A 21,978-nucleotide genomic window follows, 5' to 3' on the forward strand; every position below is an offset into this window, starting at 1 on the left:
CATCCCATTCCCATCATACACTGACATCCCATTCCTCACGCACTGAGATCCCATTCCTCACACACTCACATCCCATTCCTCACACGCTGACATCCCATTCCTCACACAATGACATCCCATTCCTCACACACTGACATCCCATTCCTCAAACACTGACATCCCATTCCTCACACATTGACATCCCATTCCTCACACTGACATCCCATTCCTCACACACTGACATCCCATTCCTCACACACTGACATCCCATTCCTCACACACTGACATCCCATTCCTCACACACTGACATCCCATTCCTCACACAATGACATCCCATTCCTCATATACTGACATCCCATTCCCTTCACACACTGACATCTCATTCCTCACACACTGACTTCCCATTCCTCCCACACTGAAACCCCATTCCTCACACACTGACACCCCATTCCTCACACACTGACATCCCATTCCTCTCACACTCACATCCCATTCCTCACACACTGACTTCCCATTCCTCACACACTGACTTCCCATTCCTCCCACACTGACACCCCATTCCTCACACACTGACACCCCATTCCTAACACACTCACATCCCATTCCTCTCACACTCACATCCCATTCCTCACACACTGACATCCCATTCCTCTCACACTTACATCCCATTCCTCACACACTAACATCCCATTCCCCTCACACACTGACTTCCCATTCCTCACACGCTGACATCCCATTCCTCACACACTGACATCCCATTCCTCACTCACTGACATCCCATTCCTCACACACTGAGATCCCATTCCGTTCACACTGACTTCCCATTCCCATCATACACTGACATCCCATTCCTCACATACTGACATCCCATTCCTCACATACTGACATCCCATTCCTCACAGACTGGCATCCCATTCCCTTCACACACTGACATCCGATTCCCATCATACACTGACATCCCATTCCTCACGCACTGACATCCCATTCCTGACACTGACATCTCATTCCCATCATACAGACATCCCATTCCTCACACACTGACATCCCATTCTTCACACACTGACATCCCATTCCTCACACTGAAATCCCATTCTTCACACACTGACATCCCATTCCTCACACACTGACATCCCATTCTTCACACACTGACATCCCATTCCCCTCAAACACTGACATCCCATTCCCTTCACGCACTGACATCCCATTCCTCACACACTCTCATCCCATTCCCCACACTGACATCCCATTCCCCTCAAACACTGATATCCCATTCCTCCTACACTTACATCCCATTCCTCACACATTCTCATCCCATTCCCCTCACATTGAGATCCCATTCCCCTCACACACTGACGTCCCATTCCTCACACACTGACATCCCATACCTCGCACACTGCCATCCCATTCCTCACACACTGACATCCCATTCCTCACACACTCTCATCCCATTCCCCTCACACTGACATCTCATTCCCCTCACACACTGGCATCCCATTCCTCACATACTGACATCCCATTCCTCACAGACTGACATCCCATTCCCTTCACACACTGACTTCCCATTCCCTTCAAACACTGACATCCCATTCCCATCATACACTGACATCCCATTCGTCACACACTGACATCCCATTCCTCACACACTGACATCCCATTCCTCACAGACTGACATCCCATTCCTCACACACTGACATCCCATTCCCATCATACATTGACATCCCATTCCTCACACACTGACATCCCTTTCCTCACACACTGACATCCCATTCCTCACACACTGACATCCCATTCCTCAAACACTGACATCCCATTCCCTTCACACACTGCGATCCCATTCCTCACATACTGACATCCCATTCCCTTCACACACTGACATCCCATTCCTCACACACCGACATCCCATTCCTCACACACTGACATCCCATTCCTCACAGACTGACATCCCATTCCTCACACACTGACTTACCATTCCTCACACACTGACTTCCCATTCCTCCCACACTGACATCCCATTCCTCTCACACTCACATCCCAGTCCTCACACACTGAAATCCCATTCCTCACACACTGACATCCCATTCCTCTCACACTCACACCCCATTCCTCACACACTGACTTCCTATTCCTCCCACACTGACTTCCCATTCCTCCCACGCTGTCATCCCATTCCTCTCACACTCACATCCCATTCCTCACACACTGACATCCCATTCCTCTCACACTCACATCCCATTCCCCTCACACACTGACATCCCATTCCTCACACACCGACATCCCATTCCTCTCACACTCACATCCCATTCCTCACACACTGACATCCCATTCCTCTCACACTCACGTCCCATTCCCTTCACACATTGACATCCCATTCCTCACACACTGACATCCCATACCCTTCACACACTGACATCTCATTCCTCACACACTGACATCCCATTCCTCACACACTGACTTCCCATTCCTCACACACTGACTTCCCATTCCTCCCACACTGACACCCCATTCCTCACACACTGACACCCCATTCCTCTCACACTCACATCCCATTCCTCACACACTAACATCCCATTCCCCTCACACACTGACTTCCCATTCCTCACACACTGACATCCCATTCCTCACACACTGACATCCCATTCCTCACACACTGCCATCCCATTCCGTTCACACTGACTTCCCATTCCCATCATACACTGACATCCCATTCCTCACATACTGGCATCCCATTCCTCACATACTGACATGCCATTCCTCACAGACTGACATGCCATTCCTCACAGACTGACATCCCATTCCTCACACACTGACATGCCATTCCTCACAGACTGACATCCCATTCCCCTCACACACTGACATCCCATTCCCCTCACACACTGACATCCCATTCCTCACATACTGACATCCCATTCTTCACACACTGACATCCCATTCCTCACACTGAAATCCCATTCTTCACACACTGACATCCCATTCCTCACACACTGACATCCCATTCCTCACACACTCTCATCCCATTCCCCTCACACTGACATCTCATTCCCCTCACATACTGGCATCCCATTCCTCACACACTGACATCCCATTCCTCACACACTGGTATCCCATTCCTCACACTCTGACTTCCCATTCCCCACATTGAGATCCCATTCCCCTCACACACTGACATCCCATTCCTCACATACTGACATCCCATTCCTCACACACTGACATCCCATTCCTCACACACTGACATCCCATTCCTCACACACTGCCATCCCATTCCTCACACACTGACATCCCATTCCTCACACACTGACTTTCCATTCCCTTCAAACACTGACATCCCATTCCCACCATACACTGACATCCCACTCCTCACACACTGACATCCCATTCCCACCATACACTGACATCCCATTCCTCACACACTGACATCCCATTCCTCACACACTGACATTCCATTCCTCACACACTGACATCCCATTCCTCACACACTGACATCCCATTCCCATCATACACTGACATCCCATTCCTCACGCACTGACATCCCATTCCTCACACACTGACATCCCATTCCCATCATACATTGACATCCCATTCCTCACACACTGACATCCGTTTCCTCACACACTGACATCCCATTCCTCACACACTGACATCCCATTCCTCATACACTGACATCCCATTCCCTTCACACACTGAGATCCCATTCCTCACATACTGACATCCCATTCCCTTCACACACTGACATCCCATTCCTCACACACTGACATCCCATTCCTCACAGACTGACATCCCATTCCTCACACACTGACTTCCCATTCCTCACACACTGACTTCCCATTCCTCCCACACTGACATCCCATTCCTCTCACACTCACATCCCATTCCTCACACTCTGACATCCCATTCCTCTCACACTCACATCCCATTCCTCACACTCTGACATCCCATTCCTCTCACACTCACATCCCATTCCTCACATACTGACATCCCATTCCCCTCACACACTGACTTCCCATTCCTCACACACTGACCTCCCATTCCTCACACACTCACATTCCATTCCTCACACACTGACATCCCATTCCTCTCACACTCACATCCCATTCCTCACACACTGACATCCCATTCCTCTCACACTCACGTCCCATTCCCTTCACACATTGACATCCCATTCCTCACACACTGACATCCCATACCCTTCACACACTGACATCCCATTCCTCTCACACTCACATCCCATTCTTCACACTGACATCCCATTCCTCACACACTGACATCCCATTCCTCTCACACTCACGTCCCATTCCCTTCACACACTGACTTCCCATTCCTCACACGCTGAAATCCCATTCCTCACACACTGACATCCCATTCCTCACTTACTGACATCCCATTCCTCACACACTGACATCCCATTCCGTTCACACTGACTTCCCATTCCCATCATACACTGACATCCCATTCCTCACATACTGACATCCCATTCCTCACATACTGACATCCCATTCCTCACAGACTGGCATCCCATTCCCTTCACACACTGACATCCGATTCCCATCATACACTGACATCCCATTCCTCACGCACTGACATCCCATTCCTGACACTGACATCTCATTCCCATCATACAGACATCCCATTCCTCACACACTGACATCCCATTCTTCACACACTGACATCCCATTCCTCACACTGAAATCCCATTCTTCACACACTGACATCCCATTCCTCACACACTGACATCCCATTCTTCACACACTGACATCCCATTCCCCTCAAACACTGACATCCCATTCCCTTCACGCACTGACATCCCATTCCTCACACACTCTCATCCCATTCCCCACACTGACATCCCATTCCCCTCAAACACTGATATCCCATTCCTCCTACACTTACATCCCATTCCTCACACATTCTCATCCCATTCCCCTCACACTGATGTCTCATTCCCCTCACACACTGGCATCCCATTCCTCACACACTGATATCCCATTCCTCACACTCTGACTTCCCATTCCCCTCACATTGAGATCCCATTCCCCTCACACACTGACGTCCCATTCCTCACACACTGACATCCCATTCCTCACACACTGACGTCCCATACCTCGCACACTGCCATCCCATTCCTCACACACTGACATCCCATTCCTCACACACTCTCATCCCATTCCCCTCACACTGACATCTCATTCCCCTCACACACTGGCATCCCATTCCTCACATACTGACATCCCATTCCTCACAGACTGACATCCCATTCCCTTCACACACTGACTTCCCATTCCCTTCAAACACTGACATCCCATTCCCATCATACACTGACATCCCATTCGTCACACACTGACATCCCATTCCTCACACACTGACATCCCATTCCTCACAGACTGACATCCCATTCCTCACACACTGACATCCCATTCCCATCATACATTGACATCCCATTCCTCACACACTGACATCCCTTTCCTCACACACTGACATCCCATTCCTCACACACTGACATCCCATTCCTCAAACACTGACATCCCATTCCCTTCACACACTGCGATCCCATTCCTTACATACTGACATCCCATTCCCTTCACACACTGACATCCCATTCCTCACACACCGACATCCCATTCCTCACACACTGACATCCCATTCCTCACAGACTGACATCCCATTCCTCACACACTGACTTACCATTCCTCACACACTGACTTCCCATTCCTCCCACACTGACATCCCATTCCTCTCACACTCACATCCCAGTCCTCACACACTGAAATCCCATTCCTCACACACTGACATCCCATTCCTCTCACACTCACACCCCATTCCTCACACACTGACTTCCTATTCCTCCCACACTGACTTCCCATTCCTCCCACGCTGTCATCCCATTCCTCTCACACTCACATCCCATTCCTCACACACTGACATCCCATTCCTCTCACACTCACATCCCATTCCCCTCACACACTGACATCCCATTCCTCACACACCGACATCCCATTCCTCTCACACTCACATCCCATTCCTCACACACTGACATCCCATTCCTCTCACACTCACGTCCCATTCCCTTCACACATTGACATCCCATTCCTCACACACTGACATCCCATACCCTTCACACACTGACATCCCATTCCCCTCACACACTCACATCCCTTTCTTCACACTGACATCCCATTCCCCTCACACACTGACATCCCATTCCCCTCACACAGACATCCCATTCCTCAAACACTGACATCCCATTCCTCACACACTGACATCCCATTCCTCACACTGACATCCCATTCCTCACACACTGACATCCCATTCCTCACACACTGACATCCCATTCCTCACACACTGACATCCCATTCCTCACACACTGACATCCCATTCCTCACACAATGACATCCCATTCCTCACATACTGACATCCCATTCCCTTCACACACTGACATCCCATTCCTCACACACCGACATCCCATTCCTCACACACTGACATCTCATTCCTCACACACTGACATCCCATTCCTCACACGCTGACTTCCCATTCCTCACACACTGACTTCCCATTCCTCCCACACTGACACCCCATTCCTCACACACTGACACCCCATTCCTCTCACACTCACATCCCATTCCTCACACACTAACATCCCATTCCCCTCACACACTGACTTCCCATTCCTCACACACTGACATCCCATTCCTCACACACTGACATCCCATTCCTCACACACTGCCATCCCATTCCGTTCACACTGACTTCCCATTCCCATCATACACTGACATCCCATTCCTCACATACTGGCATCCCATTCCTCACATACTGACATGCCATTCCTCACAGACTGACATGCCATTCCTCACAGACTGACATCCCATTCCTCACACACTGACATGCCATTCCTCACAGACTGACATCCCATTCCCCTCACACACTGACATTCCATTCCCCTCACACACTGACATCCCATTCCTCACATACTGACATCCCATTCTTCACACACTGACATCCCATTCCTCACACTGAAATCCCATTCTTCACACACTGACATCCCATTCCTCACACACTGACATCCCATTCCTCACACACTCTCATCCCATTCCCCTCACACTGACATCTCATTCCCCTCACATACTGGCATCCCATTCCTCACACACTGACATCCCATTCCTCACACACTGGTATCCCATTCCTCACACTCTGACTTCCCATTCCCCACATTGAGATCCCATTCCCCTCACACACTGACATCCCATTCCTCACATACTGACATCCCATTCCTCACACACTGACATCCCATTCCTCACACACTGACATCCCATTCCTCACACACTGCCATCCCATTCCTCACACACTGACATCCCATTCCTCACACACTGACTTTCCATTCCCTTCAAACACTGACATCCCATTCCCACCATACACTGACATCCCACTCCTCACACACTGACATCCCATTCCCACCATACACTGACATCCCATTCCTCACACACTGACATCCCATTCCTCACACACTGACATTCCATTCCTCACACACTGACATCCCATTCCTCACACACTGACATCCCATTCCCATCATACACTGACATCCCATTCCTCACGCACTGACATCCCATTCCTCACACACTGACATCCCATTCCCATCATACATTGACATCCCATTCCTCACACACTGACATCCGTTTCCTCACACACTGACATCCCATTCCTCACACACTGACATCCCATTCCTCATACACTGACATCCCATTCCCTTCACACACTGAGATCCCATTCCTCACATACTGACATCCCATTCCCTTCACACACTGACATCCCATTCCTCACACACTGACATCCCATTCCTCACAGACTGACATCCCATTCCTCACACACTGACTTCCCATTCCTCACACACTGACTTCCCATTCCTCCCACACTGACATCCCATTCCTCTCACACTCACATCCCATTCCTCACACACTGACATCCCATTCCTCTCACACTCACATCCTATTCCCCTCACACACTGACATCCCATTCCACTCACACTGACATTCCATTCCCCTCACACACTGACATCCCATTCCCTTCACACACTGACCTCCCATTCCTCACACACTCACATTCCATTCCTCACACACTGACATCCCATTCCTCTCACACTCACATCCCATTCCTCACACACTGACATCCCATTCCTCTCACACTCACGTCCCATTCCCTTCACACATTGACATCCCATTCCTCACACACTGACATCCCATACCCTTCACACACTGACATCCCATTCCTCTCACACTCACATCCCATTCTTCACACTGACATCCCATTCCTCACACACTGACATCCCATTCCTCTCACACTCACGTCCCATTCCCTTCACACATTGACATCCCATTCCTCACACACTGACATCCCATTCCCCTCACACAGACATCCCATTCCCTTCGCACTCACATCCCATTCCTCTCACACTCACATCACATTCCTCACACACTGTCTTCCCATTCCCCCACACACTGACATCCCATTCCCCTAACACTCACATCCCATTCCTCAAACGCTGACATCCCATTCCTCACACACTGACATCCCATTCCTCACACTGACATCCCATTCCTCACACACTGACATCCCATTCCTCACACACTGGCGTCCCATTCCTCACACACTGACATCCCATTCCTCACACACCGACATCCCATTCCTCACACTGACATCCCATTCCTCACACACTGACATCCCATTCCTCACACACTGACATCCCATTCCTCACACACTGACTTCCCATTCCTCACACACTGACTTCCCATTCCTCCCACACTGACACCCCATTCCTCACACACTGACACCCCATTCCTCACACACTGACATCCCATTCCTCTCACACTCACATCCCATTCCTCTCACACTCACATCCCATTCCTCACACACTCACATCCCATTCCTCTCACACTCACATCCCATTCCCCTCACACGCTGACTTCCCATTCCTCACACACTGACATCGCATTCCTCACACACTGACATCCCATTCCTCACACACTGACATCCCATTCCTCACACACTGACATCCCATTCCGTTCACACTGACTTCCCGTTCCCATCATACACTGACATCCCATTCCTCACATACTGACACCCCATTCCTCACAGACTGACATCCCATTCCCTTCACACACTGACATCCGATTCCCATCATACACTGACATCCCATTCCTTACACTGACATCTCATTCCCATCATACAGACATCCCATTCCTCACACACTGACATCCCATTCCTCACACTGAAATCCCATTCTTCACACACTGACATCCCATTCCTCACACACTCTCATCCCATTCCCCTCACACTGACATCTCATTCCCCTCACATACTGGCATCCCATTCATCACACACTGACATCCCATTCCTCACACACTGATATCCCATTCCTCACACTCTGACTTCCCATTCCCCTCACATTGAGATCCCATTCCCCTCACACACTGACATCCCATTTCTCACATACTGACATCCCATTCCTCACACACTGACGTCCCATTCCTCACACACTGACATCCCATTCCTCACACACTGACATCCCATTCCTCACACACTCTCATCCCATTCCCCTCACACTGACATCTCATTCCCCTCACATACTGGCATCCCATTCCTCACACACTGACATCCCATTCCTCACACACTGGTATCCCATTCCTCACACTCTGACTTCCCATTCCCCACATTGAGATCCCATTCCCCTCACACACTGACATCCCATTCCTCACATACTGACATCCCATTCCTCACACACTGACATCCCATTCCTCACACACTGACATCCCATTCCTCACACACTGCCATCCCATTCCTCACACACTGACATCCCATTCCTCACACACTGACTTTCCATTCCCTTCAAACACTGACATCCCATTCCCACCATACACTGACATCCCACTCCTCACACACTGACATCCCATTCCCACCATACACTGACATCCCATTCCTCACACACTGACATCCCATTCCTCACACACTGACATTCCATTCCTCACACACTGACATCCCATTCCTCACACACTGACATCCCATTCCCATCATACACTGACATCCCATTCCTCACGCACTGACATCCCATTCCTCACACACTGACATCCCATTCCCATCATACATTGACATCCCATTCCTCACACACTGACATCCGTTTCCTCACACACTGACATCCCATTCCTCACACACTGACATCCCATTCCTCATACACTGACATCCCATTCCCTTCACACACTGAGATCCCATTCCTCACATACTGACATCCCATTCCCTTCACACACTGACATCCCATTCCTCACACACTGACATCCCATTCCTCACAGACTGACATCCCATTCCTCACACACTGACTTCCCATTCCTCACACACTGACTTCCCATTCCTCCCACACTGACATCCCATTCCTCTCACACTCACATCCCATTCCTCACACACTGACATCCCATTCCTCTCACACTCACATCCTATTCCCCTCACACACTGACATCCCATTCCACTCACACTGACATTCCATTCCCCTCACACACTGACATCCCATTCCCTTCACACACTGACCTCCCATTCCTCACACACTCACATTCCATTCCTCACACACTGACATCCCATTCCTCTCACACTCACATCCCATTCCTCACACACTGACATCCCATTCCTCTCACACTCACGTCCCATTCCCTTCACACATTGACATCCCATTCCTCACACACTGACATCCCATACCCTTCACACACTGACATCCCATTCCTCTCACACTCACATCCCATTCTTCACACTGACATCCCATTCCTCACACACTGACATCCCATTCCCCTCACACAGACATCCCATTCCCTTCGCACTCACATCCCATTCCTCTCACACTCACATCACATTCCTCACACACTGTCTTCCCATTCCCCCACACACTGACATCCCATTCCCCTAACACTCACATCCCATTCCTCAAACGCTGACATCCCATTCCTCACACACTGACATCCCATTCCTCACACTGACATCCCATTCCTCACACACTGACATCCCATTCCTCACACACTGGCGTCCCATTCCTCACACACTGACATCCCATTCCTCACACACCGACATCCCATTCCTCACACTGACATCCCATTCCTCACACACTGACATCCCATTCCTCACACACTGACATCCCATTCCTCACACACTGACTTCCCATTCCTCACACACTGACTTCCCATTCCTCCCACACTGACACCCCATTCCTCACACACTGACACCCCATTCCTCACACACTGACATCCCATTCCTCTCACACTCACATCCCATTCCTCTCACACTCACATCCCATTCCTCACACACTCACATCCCATTCCTCTCACACTCACATCCCATTCCCCTCACACGCTGACTTCCCATTCCTCACACACTGACATCGCATTCCTCACACACTGACATCCCATTCCTCACACACTGACATCCCATTCCTCACACACTGACATCCCATTCCGTTCACACTGACTTCCCGTTCCCATCATACACTGACATCCCATTCCTCACATACTGACACCCCATTCCTCACAGACTGACATCCCATTCCCTTCACACACTGACATCCGATTCCCATCATACACTGACATCCCATTCCTTACACTGACATCTCATTCCCATCATACAGACATCCCATTCCTCACACACTGACATCCCATTCCTCACACTGAAATCCCATTCTTCACACACTGACATCCCATTCCTCACACACTCTCATCCCATTCCCCTCACACTGACATCTCATTCCCCTCACATACTGGCATCCCATTCATCACACACTGACATCCCATTCCTCACACACTGATATCCCATTCCTCACACTCTGACTTCCCATTCCCCTCACATTGAGATCCCATTCCCCTCACACACTGACATCCCATTTCTCACATACTGACATCCCATTCCTCACACACTGACGTCCCATTCCTCACACACTGACATCCCATTCCTCACACACTGCCATCCCATTCCTCACACACTGACATCCCATTCCTCACACACTCTCATCCCATTCCCCTCACACTGACATCTCATTCCCCTCACACACTGGCATCCCATTCCTCACATACTGACATCCCATTCCTCACAGACTGACATCCCATTCCCTTCACACACTGACTTCCCATTCCCTTCAAACACTGACATCCCATTCCCATCATACACTGACATCCCATTCGTCACACACTGACATCCCATTCCTCACACACTGACATCCCATTCCTCACAGACTGACATCCCATTCCTCACACACTGACATCCCATTCCCATCATACATTGACATCCCATTCCTCACACACTGACATCCCTTTCCTCACACACTGACATCCCATTCCTCACACACTGACATCCCATTCCTCACACACCGACATCCCATTCCTCACACACTGAGATCCCATTCCTCACATACTGACATCCCATTCCCTTCACACACTGACATCCCATTCCTCACACACCGACATCCCATTCCTCACACACTGACATCCCATTCCTCACAGACTGACATCCCATTCCTCACACACTGACTTCCCATTCCTCACACACTGACTTCCCATTCCTCCCACACTGACATCCCATTCCTCTCACACTCACATCCCATTCTTCACACACTGACTTCCCATTCCTCCCACACTGACTTCCCATTCCTCCCACGCTGTCATCCCATTCCTCTCACACTCACATCCCATTCCTCACACACTGACATCCCATTCCTCTCACACTCACATCCCATTCCCCTCACACACTGACATCCCATTCCTCAAACACTCACATCCCATTCCTCACACACCGACATCCCATTCCTCTCACACTCACATCCCATTCCTCACACACTGACATCCCATTCCTCTCACACTCACGTCCCATTCCCTTCACACATTGACATCCCATTCCTCACACACTGACATCCCATACCCTTCACACACTGACATCCCATTCCCCTCACACACTCACATCCCTTTCTTCACACTGACATCCCATTCCCCTCACACACTGACATCCCATTCCCCTCACACAGACATCCCATTCCTCAAACACTGACATCCCATTCCTCACACACTGACATCCCATTCCTCACAATGACATCCCATTCCTCACACACTGACATCCCATTCCTCACACACTGACATCCCATTCCTCACACACTGACATCCCATTCCTCACACACTGACATCCCATTCCTCACACAATGACATCCCATTCCTCACATACTGGCATCCCATTCCCTTCACACACTGACATCCCATTCCTCACACACCGACATCCCATTCCTCACACACTGACATCTCATTCCTCACACACTGACATCCCATTCCTCACACACTGACTTCCCATTCCTCACACACTGACACCCCATTCCTCTCACACTCACATCCCATTCCTCACACACTAACATCCCATTCCCCTCACACACTGACTTCCCATTCCTCACACACTGACATCCCATTCCTCACACACTGACATCCCATTCCTCACACACTGACATCCCATTCCGTTCACACTGACTTCCCATTCCCATCATACACTGACATCCCATTCCTCACATACTGGCATCCCATTCCTCACAGACTGACATCCCATTCCTCACACACTGACATGCCATTCCTCACAGACTGACATCCCATTCCCCTCACACACTGACATCCCATTCCTCACATACTGACATCCCATTCTTCACACACTGACATCCCATTCCTCACACTGAAATCCCATTCTTCACACACTGACATCCCATTCCTCACACACTGACATCCCATTCCCCTCACGCACTGACATCCCATTCTTCACACACTCTCATCCCATTCCCCTCACACTGACATCTCATTCCCCTCACATACTGGCATCCCATTCCTCACACACTGACATCCCATTCCTCACACACTGGTATCCTATTCCTCACACTCTGACTTCCCATTCCCCACACACTGACATCCCATTCCTCACACACAGACTTTCCATTCCCTTCAAACACTGACATCCCATTCCCATCATACACTGACATCCCACTCCTCACACACTGACATCCCATTCCTCACACACTGACATTCCATTCCTCACACACTGACATCCCATTCCTCACACACTGACATCCCATTCCCATCATACACTGACATCCCATTCCTCACGCACTGACATCCCATTCCTCACACACTGACATCCCATTCCCATCATACATTGACATCCCATTCCTCACACACTGACATCCGTTTCCTCACACACTGACATCCCATTCCTCACACACTGACATCCCATTCCTCATACACTGACATCCCATTCCCTTCACACACTGAGATCCCATTCCTCACATACTGACATCCCATTCCCTTCACACACTGACATCCCATTCCTCACACACTCACATCCCATTCCTCACACACTGACTTCCCATTCCTCACACACCGACATCCCATTCCTCACACACTGACATCCCATTCCTCACAGACTGACATCCCATTCCTCACACACTGACTTCCCATTCCTCACACACTGACTTCCCATTCCTCCCACACTGACATCCCATTCCTCTCACACTCACATCCCATTCCTCACACACTGACTTCCCATTCCTCCCACACTGACATCCCATTCCTCTCACACTCACATCCCATTCCTCACACACTGACTTCCCATTCCTCCCACACTGACTTCCCATTCCTCCCGCACTGACATCCCATTCCTCTCACACTCACATCCCATTCCTCACACACTGACATCCCATTCCTCTCACACTCACATCCCATTCCCCTCACACACTGACATCCCATTCCACTCACACTGACATCCCATTCCCCTCACACACTGACATCCCATTCCCTTCACACACTGACCTCCCATTCCTCACACACTCACATCCCATTCCTCACACACTGACATCCCATTCCTCTCACACTCACATCCCATTCCTCACACACTGACATCCCATTCCTCTCACACTCACGTCCCATTCCCTTCACACATTGACATCCCATTCCTCACACACTGACATCCCATACCCTTCACACACTGACATCCCATTCCTCTCACACTCACATCCCATTCTTCACACTGACATCCCATTCCTCACACACTGACATCCCATTCCTCTCACACTCACGTCCCATTCCCTTCACACATTGACATCCCATTCCTCACACACTGACATCCCATTCCCCTCACACAGACATCCCATTCCCTTCGCACTCACATCCCATTCCCCTAACACTCACATCCCATTCCTCAAACGCTGACATCCCATTCCTCACACACTGACATCCCATTCCTCACACTGACATCCCATTCCTCACACACTGACATCCCATTCCTCACACACTGACATCCCATTCCTCACACACTGACATCCCATTCCTCACACACCAACATCCCATACCTCACACTGACATCCCATTCCTCACACACTGACATCCCATTCCTCACACACTGACATCCCATTCCTCACACACTGACTTCCCATTCCTCACACACTGACTTCCCATTCCTCCCACACTGACACCCCATTCCTCACACACTGACACCCCATTCCTCACACACTGACATCCCATTCCTCTCACACTCACATCCCATTCCTCTCACACTCACATCCCATTCCTCACACACTCACATCCCATTCCTCTCACACTCACATCCCATTCCTCACACACTGACATCGCATTCCTCACACACTGACATCCCATTCCTCACACACTGACATCCCATTCCTCACACACTGACATCCCATTCCGTTCACACTGACTTCCCGTTCCCATCATACACTGACATCCCATTCCTCACATACTGACATCCCATTCCTCACAGACTGACATCCCATTCCCTTCACACACTGACATCCGATTCCCATCATACACTGACATCCCATTCCTTACACTGACATCTCATTCCCATCATACAGACATCCCATTCCTCACACACTGACATCCCATTCCTCACACTGAAATCCCATTCTTCACACACTGACATCCCATTCCCTTCACGCACTGACATCCCATTCCTCACACACTCTCATCCCATTCCCCTCACACTGACATCTCATTCCCCTCACATACTGGCATCCCATTCCTCACACACTGACATCCCATTCCTCACACACTGATATCCCATTCCTCACACTCTGAATTCCCATTCCCCTCACATTGAGATCCCATTCCCCTCACACACTGACATCCCATTCCTCACACACTGACATCCCATTCCTCACACACTGCCATCCCATTCCTCACACACTGACATCCCATTCCTCACACACTGACTTCCCATTCCCTTCAAACACTGACATCCCATTCCCATCATACACTGACATCCCATTCCTCACACACTGACATCCCATTCCTCACACACTGACATCGCATTCCTCACACACTGACATCCCATTCCTCACACACTGACATCCCATTCCCATCATACACTGACATCCCATTCCTCACGCACTGACATCCCATTCCTCACACACTGACATCCCATTCCCATCATACATTGACATCCCATTCCTCACACACTGACATCCCTTTCCTCACACACTGACATACCATTCCTCACACACTGACATCCCATTCCTCAAACACTGACATCCCATTCCCTTCACACACTGACATCCCATTCCTCACACACCGACATCCCATTCCTCACACACTGACATCCCATTCCTCACAGACTGACATCCCATTCCTCACACACTGACTTCCCATTCCTCACACACTGACTTCCCATTCCTCCCACACTGACATCCCATTCCTCTCACACTCACATCCCATTCCTCACACACTGACTTCCCATTCCTCCCACACTGACATCCCATTCCTCTCACACTCACATCCCATTCCTCACACACTGACTTCCCATTCCTCCCACACTGACTTCCCATTCCTCCCACACTGACATCCCATTCCTCTCACACTCACGTCCCATTCCCTTCACACATTGACATCCCATTCCTCACACACTGACATACCATACCCTTCACACACTGACATCCCATTTCTCTCACACTCACATCCCATTCTTCACACTGACATCCCATTCCTCTCGCACTCACATCCCATTCCCCTCACACACTCACATCCCTTTCTTCACACTGACATCCCATTCCCCTCACACACTGACATCCCATTCCCCTCACACAGACATCCCATTCCCTTCGCACTCACATCCCATTCCTCTCACACTCACATCACATTCCTCACACACTGTCTTCCCATTTCCCCACACACTGACATCCCATTCCCCTCACACTCACATCCCATTCCTCACACACTGTGTTTTGATTTCTTTTGGGTTCAATAAAGACTCATTTCTGAAAGAGAATGTTGTTTAATCTAAAGTCTTGTTTAAGACTTTCTATAGCTTTTTACAGAACACACTATGCTGTGGTGCATCTTGAATGAAACTGAAAGTAAAACTCCTCTGGACTGCTTGTCTCTCACATGACCTCTGCTGGTCAGGCACAAGTAATCAAAAACACAGACAAATATGCTGTAAGGCATAAGTAATCAAACACAGACAAATATCATCACTATTTGCTGATATCCTTACATCTCCCTTTCTTAAAACAAAAGTATTTTACTTTTAACTAACAACATTTAATGAACTTACATCATCATTATCATGATCAAGGTTTTTTACCCTTGCTTTGTCTGTTCACATGAAATATGTCAATACACTAGAACTTGAAGAAAGAATAAGATAACATTACTTCCTTCTATAACAATAGTCCTTAAATTTGCTCAATGAGTCTCTCAGGAGGCTTCACGTGTCTTGAGGATTTTCTGATTGATTGTCCTTGAATCTGAGTTGTTGCCTCAGATGATTGGTTCTCAGCTGTGTGATCAGGTTGTTCACCAGTATCAGTCTTTTGACCTGCTGTGGCTGGTCCCATGAGAAGATCTCGACGATTTCTTCTCAGAACAGCACCCTCATCTGTCTGAATGGTGTATGATCTTGGTTGAACTTCACTCAGGACAGTTCCCTTCTGAGTCCATATGTTTGTTTTGTGTTTCAACCTTACTTGGTCACCAGTGTGGAGTTCAGGTAGGTTTTGTGTTCCTCTGTCATAGTAGTACTTTTGCTTTTCTTTCTGTTGCTCTTTGAACTTCCTCACTTTCTCCCCCTCTTTTGTTTTCAGGAGGTTCTCCGGGATGGGTAGGTTTGACCTTAGCCGACGTCCCATCAGGAGTTGGGCTGGTGACATACCACACTCGAGCGGCGTTGTGCGGTATACAAGCATGCTTTGGTAGAAGTCAGTTCCACTGTCTTTTGCCTTGTACATCAGTCTTTTCACTGTCTGGACCGATTTTTCCACTAGTCCATTGGACTGTGGATAGTGAGGACTTGATGTTGTGTGGACAAAGTCCCACTCTTTGGCAAAGTGTCGGAAATTTGCATTGTTAAACTGGGGTCCGTTGTCTGTGAAGACCTCGCTTGCCACGCCATGTCTGGAGAATATGGCTTTCATACTTCTTATCACAGCTTCTGCAGTGGTGGTGTACAGTCTACAAACCTCTGGATACAGGGAGTAATAGTCTGTGACGACAAGATAGTCCTTCCCTTGACATACGAATAGGTCAGCGCCTACCTTCTGGTAAGGTCTGTCTGGTGCTGGGTGTGGCTTTAGTGGTTCTACCGGATTGCTTGCTCGATATTTCAGGCATATTGTGCAGTTTGACACCTCATTTGTCACATCTTGGTTGATTCGTGGCCAGTACATCACCTCTCGTGCTCTTTTCTTACACTTTTCGATTCCCAGGTGTCCTCCATGGATCTTTTTTAGCATCTCTTTTCTCAGACTCTTTGGGATAACTATTTTACTTCCTTTGTAGATGATGTCTTCGACCACTGATAGTTCCGCCCTGCAGTTCCAGTACTCTGCTATATCAGGTGAGCACTCTTGCTTCATGTTGGGCCATCCATCCAAGATGCTTTTTCTCAGTCGTCTCATTGTTTCATCTTTGTTTGTCTCAGTCTTTATGAGCTCCATTTTTGCATCTGCTATGGGCAGTGCACTTGTGATCATGTCCACGTAGGCGTTCACTTTTTCATCCATTGTGGTGTTTGCGGGCTCACTTGGGTCAACAGCTCTGGACAACGTGTCTGCTGTATACATCAGCTTACCCGGTGTGTACGCAACATTCAGTTCATCATAGACTGTCTCTCCTTTGCTTTCCACAATGAGGACTCTCTTTACCAGGTTCAGTCTCTCACAGGCTTTTAACGCTAGTATGGCTTGCACATCCTTTGGCACCACGATTAATGCTAGCGTGTGCTCTCTGTCCTTGTGTGTTACTTTGACAATGAATTTTCCTTTCACTGGTATATCAGTACCTGAGTATCCGGTCACTTTCACTTGTATTCCATGTAACTTTGGTCTGGGTCTAATTCTCTTAAAATCGGTCTCTGATATCACATTAACTTGTGCTCCAGTATCCAATTTAAATGGAATGTGTATGTCATTCACTTTTAGTGTCAACATCCAGTCTCTTTCTTCTCTTTTGTTTTCAGACACAACATCTACATAGAATTTCTCTATGTCGCTTTCATCTACTGCATGGACCTTGCAGCAACGGGCATAATCGTTGTTTTTGTTGCATCTATAGCAAGTTTTACCATATGCTGGACACTTTCTTGGTGGATGCTGTGTACCGCATCGACTACATGACTTCCGATTGTCCCTTTCATTTTCTTTTGCTGGCCACGCCTCTTTTTTCACATTGGCGCTCTCTTTGTTAAATGGTTTGTATCCATTCTTTCTCACTGCATCCATGTTGCAGCTACTGTCACTGAACAGCTCCTTTGCCTGCAACTTCACAGTCTCTGTAACCCTACACAGTGCTATGGCTTGTCCCAGGTCTAGATCTTGCTCTCTTAGCAGTCTTTCCCTTAGACCATTATCTCGAATACCACACACCAGTCTGTCTTTTATCAGCGAGTCTGTGAGTCCCCCAAATTCACAGGATTTGCTCCGGTTTCTCAGTTCAGTCACATACTGATCAATAGTCTCGCCGATTATCTGTACACATGTGAAAAATTTGTGCCTCTCAAAGGTCACGTTGCGTTTAGGTATGCAGTAGGCCTCAAACTGTTCCATTATTTTATCTAGCTTCATTTTGTCTCCATCAACATCAAATGTGAAGTTATTATACACCTCGAGCACTTCATCACCCACGACATGTAAGAACACTGACGATTTCTGTTTATTACTTTTCTCGTCAGCTCCGATTGCTGATAAATACAACCCTACACGTTGTTTGAATCTCCTCCAATTTTCAGCCACATTACCTGTCAATTGAAGCGTCGCCGGTGGGTGTAAACCTTCCATTCTTCACTTCATTAGCTATTCTCTAATGGTAAGCAACGATGTTCTCTTTTGGCTTGCTAATCTGTGGAGAGCTGATTTCGCTTACTTGCCACAACTGCTTTCACTGTCCCATCAAGTTGCTAACTTCAGATTTTTTCTCTTTCAGCCACTTCTGACATCATGTTTTGATTTCTTTTTGGGTTCAATAAAGACTCATTTCTGAAAGAGAATGTTGTTTAATCTAAAGTCTTGTTCAAGACTTTCTACAGCTTTTTACAGAACACACTATGCTGTGGTGCATCTAGAATGAAACTGAAAGTAAAACTCCTCTGGACTGCTTGTCTCTCACATGACCTCTGCTGGTCAGGCACAAGTAATCAAAAACACAGACAAATATGCTGTAAGGCATAAGTAATCAAACACAGACAAATATCATCACTATTTGCTGATATCCTTACACACTGACTTCCCATTCCTCTCACACTGACATCCCATTCCCGTCACACTCACATCCCATTACTCACACACTGACATCCCATTCCTCCCCCACTAACATCCCATTCCCCTCACACACTGACATCCCATTCCCCTCCCACACTGACATCCCATTCCCCTCCCCCACTAACATCCCATTAACCTCATATTCTCTTGCACACACACAGCTGTTTCACCGTCTATTGATGATTTAATCCTCTATTGTCTGTTGGCTTGCCAACAATTACTGTTCCTCCATTTCGGGATTAGCTTTTCAGACGGCCGTTTGTGTATGATTGACGGAAAGATTCCAGTAGGTTTCCCCTCTTCCCCACCCTCGGTTCCCCCTCTTCCCCGCCCTCGGTTTCCCCTCTTCCTGGCCCTCGGTTTCCCCTCTTCCTGGCCCTCAGTTCCCCCTCTTCCCTCACCCTCGGTTCCCCCTCTTCCCTGGCCCTCAGTTTCCCCTCTTCTCGGTCCTCGGTTTCCCCTCCCTATAGTTTCTCCCTTCCCCAAGCTCGGGGTTCTCTCTGTATTTGTGTGTATGTCTCTCACTATGTTTGTGCGCAGCTCTGTCATGTCTCTCACTGCGCGCACGTGTGTCTCTCTCTCTCACCACATAGTTGTCTCTCTTGCCACGTGTTTCACTCTCTCAGCGCGCGTACATGCACACGCCTGCATCTCTCTCTCACACCTTACTGGTCCCACCCGAGTGCGAGTATCTGAGCAGATGCTGGTCTGCAGGAGTCCTGTGACGGTGCACCTTCAAAGATTCAGCTCCTCTGAGGAATCGTCATCAGCGCTATCGACCAACTTGTCACGGACATGAAGGCCCTGGCAGAGCTAAAAGACATGAATTAGTCCTGGCAAGGTGAGAATATGTTGCAAGTTATCATTATGAAGATGATCATGTTTCACTCACTGTTGAAATGAAGCCAACATGACTGAGTGCCGTAGGACATGTGGGTCTCTAATATTTAATTGTGTCACCAGGTAGCTGGGAGCTCCTCGTTTCACCATCTCCGACAGCCAGGGACGCCGAAACGCCACTGATCTCCAGCGTCTCTTCCTCTGTGCTTGTAAGTTGGGAAATGCGTACAAGGCCACCTCCAGTTCTCTCCCTCTCCCTGGTGTTCTGTGTTCCCTTCTGCAACAAGGGAAAGAACAGACCTATGAGTGACGGTAATGGCATGTGTTCATCCGATGGATGCAGTGCATTTGTTACGGGGAAGTGTGAGGGC

The sequence above is a fragment of the Somniosus microcephalus genome, chromosome 11 (genome assembly GCF_052327205.1).
Source record: "Somniosus microcephalus isolate GS21.2 chromosome 11, FLI_Smic_1.0, whole genome shotgun sequence".
Taxonomy (NCBI): Eukaryota; Metazoa; Chordata; class Chondrichthyes; order Squaliformes; family Somniosidae; genus Somniosus; species Somniosus microcephalus.